The sequence below is a fragment of the Equus caballus genome, chromosome 18, assembly GCF_041296265.1.
Source record: "Equus caballus isolate H_3958 breed thoroughbred chromosome 18, TB-T2T, whole genome shotgun sequence".
Classification (NCBI taxonomy): Eukaryota; Metazoa; Chordata; class Mammalia; order Perissodactyla; family Equidae; genus Equus; species Equus caballus.
The window spans coordinates 67,822,041-67,835,826 of record NC_091701.1 but is presented as its reverse complement, the minus strand read 5'-3'; the positions used below and the strand labels follow the sequence as shown (position 1 = coordinate 67,835,826).

The 13,786-nt window shown below is 41.4% G+C and overlaps 1 long non-coding RNA gene across 2 annotated transcripts in view; it reads left to right on the top strand.

Annotated features, from left to right (window-relative positions):
* The window catches only part of LOC138918683 (uncharacterized), a 202,630-nt gene that overhangs the window by 104,482 nt on the left and 84,362 nt on the right, over nt 1-13,786 (top strand). The window lies entirely within an intron of this gene.

Here is a 13,786-nt window from a genome sequence, read left to right as displayed (position 1 = left end):
GGCAGACAGGTATGGGCTGGTGTCCTGGTTCTGCTGTTTCTACCTGTATGACCTTAGGTAAATCACTTCTCTAAACTTTAGTTTCTTTATTTACAAAACAAGGATAATAATAGTACCTACTTCTAGGGCTCTTTTAAGGGTAAGATGAGAAAGGCAGTTCAGTGCATAGCATAGTGCTAGTACCCTGGACATTGTATATATTCAATAAATTAAATTACTCTATTATTACTTTATTAAAAGCATTTTACAAATTCGTAGTGCAAGTTCTAATCAGAACCATTTCTCCAAAGTGAGATCTGTATCTACCTCCACAATATCAGAGGTAATGTCCTCCCTTCTCAGATCCCCCACCCAGCACTTTACTCATAGACTAGCATCTGACTTCTATGGTCAGAAATACCTGTAGGCAGCAAGGAATGTCTGAGCTTGTCTTTCCCACTGGATTATAAATTCTGGAGGGTAGGGAATCACATATTTTGAATTGAAATTTAATTACGTTTCCAGCTATAGTTACACTGCCTGCATACAGCTAAATTATCAGCAAAGATAAAATTTCAGTCAATAGGTCATCCCTGCAATCTGGACATGCCGTTGAATTGTACAGTAGGACAACTGGGAGGGAATGACTTCTTGACCTGTCTCCAGTTTGGGGCCTAGCCTTTCTATGGTGAATGCTCATGGGGGTCCTGAATGGAGCTGCAAGGACTTCAGGGTGAGAGCCTTTGAAGGGTAAGAAGAGCACTTTGGCTTTGCTGGCCTCCACAAGAAAGGGGGTAGCTGGGACTCCTGATGTTAACGTGGTTGCGGAGCCCTGTGTCTCCTTAGAGCTGGCCATCAGGCCCTGTTTTGCCCCAGTCATCTCTGCTCTCTGAGAAGGATATTTGTGATGGGATTATGAGACCTGAAGTCCTATTTCTGCTAATAAATCCGCTTCCCTTCTAAACATACACACACATGCACACGCAGCCCCATGTTACCACATGCACAGTCCTCATTCAGTGTTAGGCCTGACCTGATCTGTAATTGGGCTCTTTATCATACCACTCTAATCAGGTGAAACTCCATGGAAATAAAATTAGGAAAGCCTGTCATGTGGTGTGTTTATTGTAATGCATAGGAAAATCCACTTCAGAAGTGGGTGGTATTTTACATGGCTTTTTTCTATTACTTGAGGATAATGATTATTTCAGATGCTTTTGCTGATTTCTCTATAGTACTCTGGAGAGAAATTTTAAAGATCTGATCACAATTCTGTCAATTCAGTTCAATTCAATTCACCAAATCTCTTTTGAGCTTATATTACACACAAAGCACAGAACTAGGCAACATTAGAGATACACAAATGAGTCCTAGGGCATGGTCCCTGGTCTCTGGGGAGGCCATAATTTAACATCATTACCATTGTCAAAGTGTATTTCCTAATGATTCCATCATACACGGTGTGCTGGATGGGGTATGAAGCTGGTCAGGCAAACATCAAATAAACATCTCCTAAAATCCTCTTTTGAAAAGAAAAAGTATGCACATAAATAGTAATATGCTAGTTCCCAAGATGTACTCTTGATAAGCAACACAAATGTCAATAAATATTAGATACATTCAATTAGAAATTGTAGTGAAGCATAATTTATCCAGTATTATCAAAGAATGAAAATGTTCATATGTTTTAATTTTCCTGATAATGGAAACTTACATTCTTTTTAAAGCACTAAAGCATTTTAAATATTAACCTGCTTGAGGTATATCTTTCTAAGATATATGATTTATTTCCCCTGCCTTCTCAAATTATGTGTTCTGAATTTAACATTTTCCCTATGCTATTGGGATATTATTGTGAGCATCAAATAGTATGTTGTTTTATAAATAGGAGCTTTTCAGTAACAATATTGAGGTGAGCAGGGCTATCTTTCCATATAGTAACTGGACCCAGACTATATTTTTAGTTCATCTATTTATTTAGTATAAGTTTTTAGAAAAATCTTGCTCCCGTAGTGGTTTAACTGAAACAGATGTGTAATAAGCCACCCCAAACTTAGTGGTATTTAAAAAGAAATCATTTTATTATGCTCTCCAATTCTGTGAATCAAGAATTGGAAAAGGGCCTGTGGGGACAGCTTTTCTCTGCTCTATGATGTCTAGCCCCTCAGCTAGGAAGGCTCAGGTGACTAGAGTAACTTGAATAGCTGGAGTCTGGAACAGTTGGGACAGGAGGATCTAGTTCCATGACAGTGTCTCTCTCACCTGTCTGACGCTTGGGCCAGAACAGCTAAAAAGGCTGGGCTCCGCTGGGACTATCGACTAGAACTCCTGCACATGGCCTCTTCACGTGGCTTGAGATTTCCACTGGTGACTGGGTTCCAAGAGGGAAAGCCCATAGGGGGCTTCCGGAGGGTGAGTGTTCCAAGGGAAACAGGTGGAAGCTTCTTGGCCTTTTCTCGTGGCCTTAGAAATCACACAGCACCAGTCTATTAGTAACAAGTGAGTCATAAGGTCAGTCCCAGCTTCAAGGGGATAAGATTCAGACTCCTGGATGGGGTAGTGGCAAAGTCACACTGTGGGAGAGCATGAGGAATGGGAGATATTGTTGTGACCATCTTTGGAAAATGCAGTCTGTCAGGAACCACTTCTTATTGCCATCAACACTTCTTCTTCGTATAGGCTTCCCACACGCCTACGGTAGAGTCAGTTTTAAAATAGCAAAACAAATAAAATTTCAAAAATTGAATGTAAAACCAGATTATGCAGCATTTAGGTGAGGCCTTGGTGTTCTCTCATGAATGAGGTGACTGAGCTGATGGTGGCCACTCTGGCTGCCCTGAGGCTTCTTCTCTCCATTTCCCAAATAGTACAAGTGGCTGGATGTTACAGACTGAATTGTGCCTTCCCAAAATCCATATTTAATAGGTGTTTTATACACGTTTGTTGATTTAATACACTACACTCAAACCCATAAAATTTAAGACCTGGATGACATCTTAACGATGATCTGATCCAGACTCTCATTTCACAAGTGGAGAAAATGTAGTCTGAAAAGTGTGTTTCAGACAGATGTTCCAAGTGAAATCACTACCACGCTTCCAGTTTGTACAAAAAAGCATCCTGAAAGGTAATAATTTTAGGAGATGATTGAACAATTGAAAAGACATGAGCTCACAGAGCTAAGAAGGGGAATGTGTTCCAGACATTGGGCGGGGCATGTGAGGACATTTGGAGGGAGAGGCGGATGACTGAGTAAAGTGACTATGTAAAAAGACGTTACTGTAATTTGGAAGGTGTGTTCACAAATCCTCAAAAAATATATACATTAAATTTTATTATTTTTATTATCTCTATCTTCCCATTTTCCCTATCTAATGTTTGATGAATAGGTTGTTAAAGACACAGCCAGAACTTCATTTAATGTAGCTTCCTTTATTTTCAGAGTAAAGCATTAAGAATTGTGCTGCATGTATATCCTGGTAACTGCAGATGAGTTAAAATAATAAAAGTGCATTTCCCCTCTTATCTCAGTATTCCCACCAAATCAAACCTTCAGTAAGAGCGAAGATATTAAGCATCACCTTGCAGTTCATTTTCCCTGACAAACTTCCAAGGATAGGTGGGGCTACCATCTGTGGTCTCTCATCCATCTTCCCTCAGAAATATTTTCCATTCAATCCATGGGGGAAAAATGCTAAGGGTTGTGAGAGTATGATTACTCTCATCTCCTAAAACATATTAGAGCTTAGTTCAAGCGTGGCACTTCCTGTGCTCACAAAGCTGTAAAATGTTAGCTGTAAACATCAGCAAGTAGTTCCATGTGGCAGCATCAATTTCCAGGTGTGTGAACTTGGGGTAATTACTTGTCATTGTGACCCTCGGTTTTCTTATCTGTCAAATGGGGATAACGATGCCTTTCTCTGGGAGTGTTGTGAGGATTTGGTGAAATGATAAAGGGAAGGGCACTGTGCTAGGCACTTCACAGATAGGTTTCTTTTTGTCCAGTGGAAATACTTGGGTTCTACTCCGAACTTTTTTTCTTTTTAGTTCCCTAATGACTTTGGGCAAGTCATGTCAGGCCTTTGGAGCTCATTTTTCTCATATAAAATGAGGAGTTGGACCAAGTGTATCTCTTTTAACTGTAAACTTATCAACAAAAGGACACTCCCAAGGGGGCCACCAGTGATCATTTGAACTTGGTTTCCTTTTTTCTCCCTTTGCTCATTGGGCTCACTGTGAGACCCGTGTTAAGAATCTTTGTGAGATAATGACAAGTGACTTGTCCTGTACATGCTGAGAAATTTATCTTCATCCACGGACACCTCCTGAAAATGTTGAGATTACTTTAAGTAAATAATGCATAGAGATAAAATGTTTAATTGTGTCTTCATGGCCTGGGCTGATATTAACACAACGTTTCTGTTGGTCAGTCAGAGCTAGATACCCACAGATGTTAAATCCTCGAGCCCCTAGCTTCCCACACTTTGTAGGAGCCATTTGATCAGTATTTATGCCTAAAAAAAATGGAGATGAGAGTTAACAATTGGAAAGGACTTAACTGTAGCAATAAAAAAAAAGTCAGTGACAGTGGAATGTTGAAAGCAGGAGTGTCAAACTGTAGGTTTACTGTTTGCATTGACCAGGCCTGGGACTTCCTTTGTCTCTGCCACGGTGGAAACTACCAAAAATGACCTTATCTTTTGTTCGTTAGAGTGAAAGTGATAAATTTTCGGTTTCTCAAATCCTTTTCTCTAAAGTACATGAGAATAAATGGATAGCTAATGAACACAGATTCTATGGTGTATTAAGCATGAGTTGCCTTCAGTGATGGGAAGAAAATTCTCTAAAAGTTGTGGCTTTCTAGACTATAAAGGAGACATAATATAGAATGAAGGAAAAAAAGCTTTGGAAAAGCAAGAATGTCCCTCTAAAAAGAGCACTGAAGTGACAAAAGAAGCCTCAGTGGGAAAGGCCGGGGGTGGAAGAGGATGATTCAGCCGGAGGGGGCTGGGGTGAGTACTGTGGGCTGGCCTGCCTGAGTGTGAAGTAGGCGGGTAGTTATGACTCGCATTGAATGGGAGATAATTAAGAGCAAGTTGGTACCAGTAACTGCCAGGGAAGGGAAGAGAGTGTGTCCAGAAAAAGCAGTTCTTTATTTCAATGCTGAATTAAAACACCTACCCATTTGGGGTTTGAGAATTTCAGTTTGAGATGAAAAAAATACTTGCTGTATACAGAATGCAGATGATGGTGAAATTTTATGTGCATTCTTTTAATGTTGTGGTGAAAAAGAGTTTCAAAATGGTATAACTGTTCTGGACACTCTATCTTGGAAAGAAACATGTATTTTAAAGCATCAGTGATTCTATAAAGGAAAAAGCATTGCTGTTCAAAGTCATGCACAACACTAGTTACCAAGTTTCAATTTAGGATCAGCTACACATATAAATTTCTGAATCATTTTCAAGAGAAAGGACTGAAAATGCACAGCTTCCATCATCCTTTAAATAGCTTTCTGGATTGAAGAGCATTATAATTAAACTCCACCAAGTGTCACTGCAGAGAAGCTTCTAAATTATGGGTCTGAGTGGGGGCGAGAAATGCTATTTGATTGCTCGACAATCAAAACCAGAAGATGTTCAGATATGCACAACCCGGAGTTACTGTAATTATATCCAATGGAGAAGAAGTGGGAGGAATAGGTGTAGCTTTGAATTCAATAATCACTTGTTTATCTCTCTTTCAAAAAAAAAACATTTAAAAGAAAAACTATTCATAAATACTGGGGAATGCATATTCACAGAGTAGTTTTGTATAAGAAAAGACATATTAGCAAGTAATCAGTCCTTTCAGTGTGTGTCCTAGAAAAGATGGCCAAGGACATCCTCAAAGTACTCTCAAACTTTAGAAACTAGTACATTTAACTCTTTAAGCACTTTATTTTAAATGTAATGTCAGAAGTGATGTTTACAAGGGCTCTGACATTTACTTGTCATGCTATTTTGCACTCCATTTCACCCAGCTCTTTGCTCTCCTGAAACTCTCCTTTCTCTCTTAAGATGGGAGGGAATAGGCAGGAGATGCTATCAGGATCCTGCTCAGACAATTCAGAACCTTTCTTGCCTCTTCAAGAGGCCCAAAAGATGCCTCTTGGAAAGAAGCTGAGAATTTAATACCAGTGTTTGATGTCCCGTTAGGCAGTACGTACGAGAACAAACACTTGATGGGAAAGGGAGGAGCCTGAGAACTGTCGGGCTGAATGAAGACAGCACAGCTTTCATGATCTTTTTCTGAGTGAAAAACTGAGACCATAATTTAGACACGTAATACACGTGTTATATATGTAAACAAAATGATCCCATGTTCTACAGTCTTTTGATTGATCCTTCCTTTAACATTTAACTAAAAATGGGTCTGGTTTCCATCTTACATAATGAGGAAATGAGGAAAGTCCAGTATCCTCCTCCAACCCTCAAATTTCTGGGGGTTTTCCTTCTCCTAGGCATTTTTCCTTCAAGCTTCTCACTACTGGCTTTGTGTACCAATTAACATTTTTTTTCATAGATAAGTGAAATGTAGGATATATTCAAGAACAATTCAGCAGTTTAAGAATTGATTGAATGATTCTAACAAGGGAGATTTCTAGACAAGTTCATGCAACAGTATGTAGTCCCATAATGTGAGCCTCTAGATGCCAGTCATAGAAAGACACTTACATCTCAGTAAGGGGAAGATATTTCTAGGGGTCAGAGATTTCTCAAGACAGTCTCAAGGGTGTTGGGATCCAGTAAGTCCCTCATCTCTGGAGGTGTTCAAGTCTTCACTGGCTAAGTTAACATGAGAGTTCCTCCCAGAAGCAGACCCTGAGGTAAGATTCACATACAGGTAGCTTATCTGACAGATGATCTCAGGAAAGACTGGTAGGAAATGGGCAAGTGAGATGAGGAAAGGATGCTGGAAGTATAGGATATATTGTCACATAAGAGTCCATTGTGGTAACAAGAACTCTAATCCCACTTGAAAATTCTGGGGGTCTGGGTAAAATACTCACTTCAGTTACCCCTGTGCCAACCCCACCCCCCTCACCCGCCACCCCCCTCACCCACCGCCCCCCTCACCCACCACCCCCACCAGCAGTCTGAGGGAGCTGGAATGTTTATACACAAGTTTCCATTGGTTGAAGTTGAAACTTACTCCAGGAGGGCATTAGTCCCCTCCTACTTCCTGCCCACCGGTGGGAGGAGAGGCAAAGCAGATGCTGGGGTTTCAAGAAATCCTGTAGTAAATAAATGCTTTGCTGGCAGTTGAAAGCCAGATTGACACACCCTGAACTGGTCAGCATGAAAGGATATGGGTCAGGGTCTCAGGAGTATCTGTTATACTAGCCAAGAACTTGGGAAGGCTATTATAGAAAGGAGATTGCAGTATCATGACCCAAGGACTGAATCAAGCCCAGAGACATGTATTTATTGGTTATTCACAGTGTTTGTTTTTTAAATTGAATTTGAATGACCATAGGTACTACCATGCTCTTTCGTTTGCCTCAGGCCCCATCACTCTCTACTAACCAGCTTCACACATTTCTATTATTTGTCTGCTCTTGGAGTTTGCCACCCCTGGAGGAAATTCAAATCTAAGATGATGGGCAGGTCTGATCATCATACTAGAAGACCACTAAAACTCCTTTCAGGAATAAGATTCTATGATTTAATTACATGCTGTCTTCTTCATTATCTTTGCAAGTTCCTTGAGGACAATAGTATAGGCCTATAAATACTCTTGATGGATTAAAATGCAATTATGCATTCCTAAATGCTAATAAATAGAACCATATTCATGCATAAATTCACTACTGCTATTATTTTTGCACTGCACTAATGTAGCTCAATCCGACACATCCGAATAGATAACAAAGAGAAACTGCTTGGTATTCAGCAGGTTTGATTTAGGGTCTACCGTCATACTCCAGGGAATTTGTTAAGACAAGCATGAACGTCGATACTCACCCACTTAACCCTGGATCACAAGCAAAGATGACCTTGGCAGAGAACGTGAAAGCTTTTAAAAATTGGCCTTGCTTTATGCTAAGTGCCAGAAGCCAGACACAAAAGGCTATACACTGTACGATTCCATTTATAGGACATTGTGGAAATAGCAAAACTATAGGGACAGAAATTAAGTCATTAGTTGCTGGTGGGGGCGGGGTAGGAGTTGGCAACAAAGGGGCAGGGAAGCTTTGTGGGGTGAGGGAAACTGTCTCTGTCTTCCTTGTGGTGTAGTTACACTACTGTACACATTTGTCAAATCGCATCAAACTGTACGCTGAAAAAGGGTGAATTTTACTGTATTATCTATTAAACCTCAGTAAATCTGACATTTTAAAAAATTGAAAAAAACCACCCTCAGCCTCAGGCAGGCTCCTCACCTGCTGCTACAAGGTAAGCTTCTCCAGCATCCTGGGAAAACCAGGGGAGGCTGGATAGGATGTCCTCTGAGATGAGAACATTTAATTCCCCTGGCCCCTAAGTTACCTCTTCTTTTTAGCATTCCAATCCTTCTTTGCTCCTCAAATATGGTCAAAGGGGTCAATGGGTGAAATAAGTTTTGTTTTGTTGTTGCTCTCAACTTCCTGCAATGGTGTCTGCCTTAGTCTTTTTACCTCCAGTGTTTTTCTCTAGGCCCTATTTCAGAATTCACATTTCATTACTTTGACGTATTTGTTCCTTTACTTATTTAAAGGAGATTTACAGGGGCTTTCGAATTTCCAAGTGAAATCCTAGGCTGTAAGAACCGTACGTTGAGAGGAGAGATGACATGGTTTGACAGAGCCTGAGGGCCTCCAAGCTTCTACTTCAAAAGCAGAAGGGCTTGTCTTCCCTGTCAAATCCATTTCTTTTTTCTTGAATTCCCTGTGCACAGCACATTCCTAAAGGACCTTGACCTAGATTCTCCCATGGGTAAGCCACTCTCCGGATGTGGTGACATCTGGGGCAGCTGGTAAAGGTACCAATCCGGGGAGCAGCAGCACGAGGGAGTGGCAGGTGCTGTTTGCATTTCCCTAGTTGAAAAGGGGGCGCACTCATGCCACTCCATGTATGAACGTGTGTGGTGGGGGGCGGAATAATTATGAGAACCTGGGGCCCCCACCATGTACTCTATGTCTGTGTCTCCCTGTAGCATCTGGCACATTCCCCAGCCTCACAGTAGGTGCTTGGTGGCTCTTGATTATTTGACCGATTGGCCAGGACTTCCCACCTCTCCTGCTCCCAAGTGACTCCTCCTCTTCTCTCCTCATCCTGCTCCACATCCTGAGCCTCCAGATCCAGCCTCCCCCACTAGCCAGCCCTAAAGTCTGCACTAGGTGTTCCTTCCTTGAGCTTTCCTAGCTTATACCTACCATCGCCTAACCGCTCTGTATTTCAACTGCATCCTGATTTCTCTGCCCACCCTCCCTCCAGTCCCCACTACCCCTCCTCCAGCACTAGGCTATGAGCCTATGGAGGGCAAAGATTTTTTTTATTTCTGGTGGGTTGGTTTTTTTTTTCTTCTATCTGGAACATTATAGATTCCTTATAAATGTTTGCCAATGAATAAATAAGAATTTGCTCATGCTTCTTTTGGAAGTCTACTTTATCAGTTGGAAATGATTTCAACTGCAAGTAAAAGAAAAGCTTGCTAACTTATATTGGCTTGTACAAATAGATATTTTTTTTCTGGTTTAAAAAAAAGTTTGGAGAAGAGAAGCTGCTGACCTTGGTTTAGAGGGTCAAGAGGTCAGGGTTGGGGGTTCTGTGATTTGCTTGGCCTTTCCTTCATCTTCATAAGGTGGTGTTTTAAAGTGCCCAGCTTTTGAGATTAGGTGCAAAGAGTTGTATTTGTTTTCTATTGCTGTGTAACAAATTATCACAAACACAGCAGCTGAAAAGTACACCAATTTTTATCTCACAGTTTCTATAGGTCAGGAGTCTGGTCACTGGTTAGCCAAATTCTCTGTTCGAGGAATCACCAGGCTGCCATCAAGGTGTCAGCTTGAAGCTGCATGTCAGCAGAGGCTCAGGGTCCTCTTTCAAGCTCACTGGTTGCTGGTAGAATTCAGTTCCCAGGGCCAAGCCCTCAGCTCCCAGAGGCTACTCTATGGCCTCTAGGCCTCTTATGAACATGGCTGTTTGCTTTCTTCTAAGAGGCCAATAGGAAATCCTCTCTCTTTTGAAAGGCTTACCTGGTTATGTCAGACCCACCCAGGATAATCTCCCTTTTGATTGACTCAGAGTCAACTGATTAGTAACCTAATCATGGGGGTGATATGCCTTGGTACCACCATCCTCAGAGAGAGCAGATTATACAGGCATGTACAGCAAGAGGCCATCTGAGAAGTTGGCCTACCTCAGGAGTGATGTCAGCGGTGCCTGTCTCTTTCATTTGGAAAGCAAATGGCTTCCCAGAATTCCCTTTAATAGAGTTCTGCTTACATCTCATTGGCCAGAACTATATCACATGGCCACTGCTAGCTGCGAGGAAGGCAGTTAAAAAGAATGTCTAGCTTTTCCAACCTCTATGGAGAAGGCAAGGAAAGGAGAGGCGCATAATCATAGAATGTTAGATTTGGAAGAGGACTGAAGATCATTTAGTAAAACTTTGCCATTTTCTAGATCATAAAACTGAGGTCCAGAGAACTCATGTGACTTTCTTGAAGTCATATATTATTTCCTTTAAAGCACTGAACAAAATTTAGTAACCATAGCATATTCAGTTTCTCCAGTAGTTTAGTTTATCAAACCTCCAGAAAAAAAAAAGGTATTATACAGATAAGCTAATAATGGAATAATCTCTCTTGAAGTTGATCACTGGACCATTTTCTATCACATAAAACTGATTTCTACTTTCTAATCATAATTTGTGGAGCAAGCAGTTTAGACAAGAGCCATGGCAGGTAAAGCATAGGAGCAGAGAGCAAGTCTGCATGGTTTCAGAGAAAGCAGACACACTCCTGGCTCAGGAAGTCAGGGAAAATGTCAAAGAGGGCTGGGATTTGAGATGGGCCTTAAAGGACAGATAAAGTAGCATAGGGAGATGAGAGAAGGGTATTCCATGCAGAGAGAAACATACAAACAGGAATAGATGTGTTAAACTAACAAAATGTCACGGGTAACAGAGATCAAATCAGTCAGCAGACTGATTTCAAAGAAATCTCTTACGGGGCTGATTAATTAGTCTGAAAAAGAGGTAATGCTGACTTGAGCTTGGAGGGTGACAATGGGAATGAAAAGGATGACAGTGGGGATGGAAGGAAAGTTGTGTGCACTGATTGCACAGGTTTTCACCGAGTCTGTAAGCATAAGCTTAGAGAGTAGGTCTCATTCATCTCCTATCCCCCGGCCCATGGCCAGTGCCTGAAGATACTAAATACTCAACAAATGTTTTAAGTTGAATTTATGAGTAATCTGGGACTGAAGATAAAGGAAAGGATGGTATCAAGGACCATTTGAGGCTGGATTGGAGATTGGAAGGAGGTACAGAACTGAGGAGCAGGTAGAGTTCAGCTGCAGACATGTTTAGCTCCAGGGGCCTCCTGGAACCCAGGGATGATGTCTAGTAGGTCATTCTGGAGAGGCACCCAAGAAGCAGATAGGCCTAGAGATGTGTATTTGCAGTTGGCAGCTGTGAGGGCACAAAAAGAAGGTAGGAGAAAACTTTGGAGAATGTCTACATTTAAGAGGGAGGAAGAAAACCCAGAACAAGAGAATGAGTAGCTGTAGAATTGACTGGAGAAAAAAGACTGTGGGTCCAAGAAGACAAGGGAGAGTCTAAAAGATGGTAGCCAGCAGTTTCTGAACAAGCAGCTTTCAAAGAGAATGAAGGGAGAAACAGCAAGTTTTAGGAGTGAGTAGGGAGGAAGAGCTGACAGCTAGTCTGATACGCTTTCACAAGTTTAATGATGAGGGAAAATCGGAGATGACAGAATCAAGGGAAGGTGGTTTGGTTTATTTGGTTTTTTTGAATGAGGGTGACTTAGGCACAGCTTCTGTCAGGGAGAATGGGTCAGAGGAAGAGGGAAGAGTGAACATAAAGAAAGTCCTGCTGAGGGGGGAGCTCACAGCAGCTGCAGGGTGCTGGAGGGTGGATTCAGAGATGGAGGGGGGCCCGTTATCTTCTAATAAAGAGGAAGAAAAGAGGAGAAAGAAGGAAAGAAAGGCTTTCTCCCTCCCTCTCTCTATCACTAACTGGCTTTGGGGAACCTTGGGCCACCGTGTGACCTCCCTGAGTCTCAGTCTTCTCATCTATAAAGTCAAGTCATTGACCTAGGTGGGCACTAGAGTATGGTAAACTCTGTAATTTTTTGCTCCAGACATTTTACTTGTGGCTCCCTCCCCTCAACCAATCAGTAGCCAGTAATGGTGATAATAGCAATAAGAGTAGACACCATTTATTGCATGACTCGAAGGTCATATTTAATTAGGACAGACCCTGAAAAGCTACATAGTACAGAAATTGTTTGAATGTATGTATACCATCCTTCAAGGTACATTCAAATGATTTCTCCACCATGCAACTTTTCCACCATCACGTAGCTTTTTCTCCACCATGTGGCTTATATATATATATAAAATGCCTTAGTACATATTATCTAGAATCTTATAGGTAATGCAGCATAATGTTTATTCTATTTTTTCTTCTGTTTCCTGAGTTTAATCAACACTCATTTCATCATTTCATTTCTTCCTGGGGTTTTTGTGTGTGTGTGAGGAAGAGTGGCCCTGAGCTAACATCTGTGCCAATCTTCCTCTATTTTGCATAAGCCACCACAGCATGGCTTGATGAGCAGTGTGTAGGTCCGCTCCTGGGATCCAAACTCACAAACCCTGGGCCACGAAAGTGGAGCACGCGAATTTAACCACTACACCACCAGCCGGCCCCTCTTCCTGGTTTTTTGTCTATATCTGTACTTAGTTTTTGAATTTGTGATTCAAGGTGTTTTTCATTTTCCCAAATGCTTGTTTGAGGATATATAATTCAGTTTGGAGAGTTGTGTTACACTTTTCTTCCACTTTGCGATTATTTGGGGGAGGAATTTTTATGAGTTGAATTGTTTGAACTCTTTTAATTTTTATTTTAGTAATTTTGCTTAGATGAGACTGATCTACATTTCTGCAGACTGGGCAGGAGGGTTAGGGTGGTTGCAAGATTCCTAGTTCAAGAGCGCCCTCTCCTGTCAGTGTAACAAATTTTTCAAAAAATTCTTATTTTATTTATTTCTGTATTATTATTATTATTTTACAGAGGAGGAATGGTAGGAGAAGGGCTTGGTTTCCTTCCATTTCGGAGGGAGAGAGGGTCTGGCATGTATCTAAATTTCCCCTTCAAGTTCTTTCCCCCACCCTGCCTGATTTCTGGAGGAATCCTCCACTTTCCTTTTGACCCTTTTCACCCGGAAGCCTTACTTTTCCGAGACTGCCTCCTTGCACCCTGCACACGCGGTTAAGTGCCTTTCCTGCAGTAAGCGCTCCGATCGACCAGTGCTTTTTCAGTATCATCAAGCTTAGGGGTGACTTTCTCTTTCTGGGGGTGGTTTTAGATCAATCTTAAGTTTACCACCAGCTCCCCTTTTCTATGCTCTGCACAAGTTTTTCCCAAACTGACTGCTTTCCTGAAAGGCTTGCATCAGGAGTGTGAGAGGCCGTTTGCTGGGGTTTCGTGTTTATTTTTCCGTTTACACTTAATTTGAAATTTGAACATTCTCTGTTTTCAAGTTATGCTGAAGACATGAGTTTTGTGTAGTTTTATTTTATATATTTTGGGGTTTTTTGGG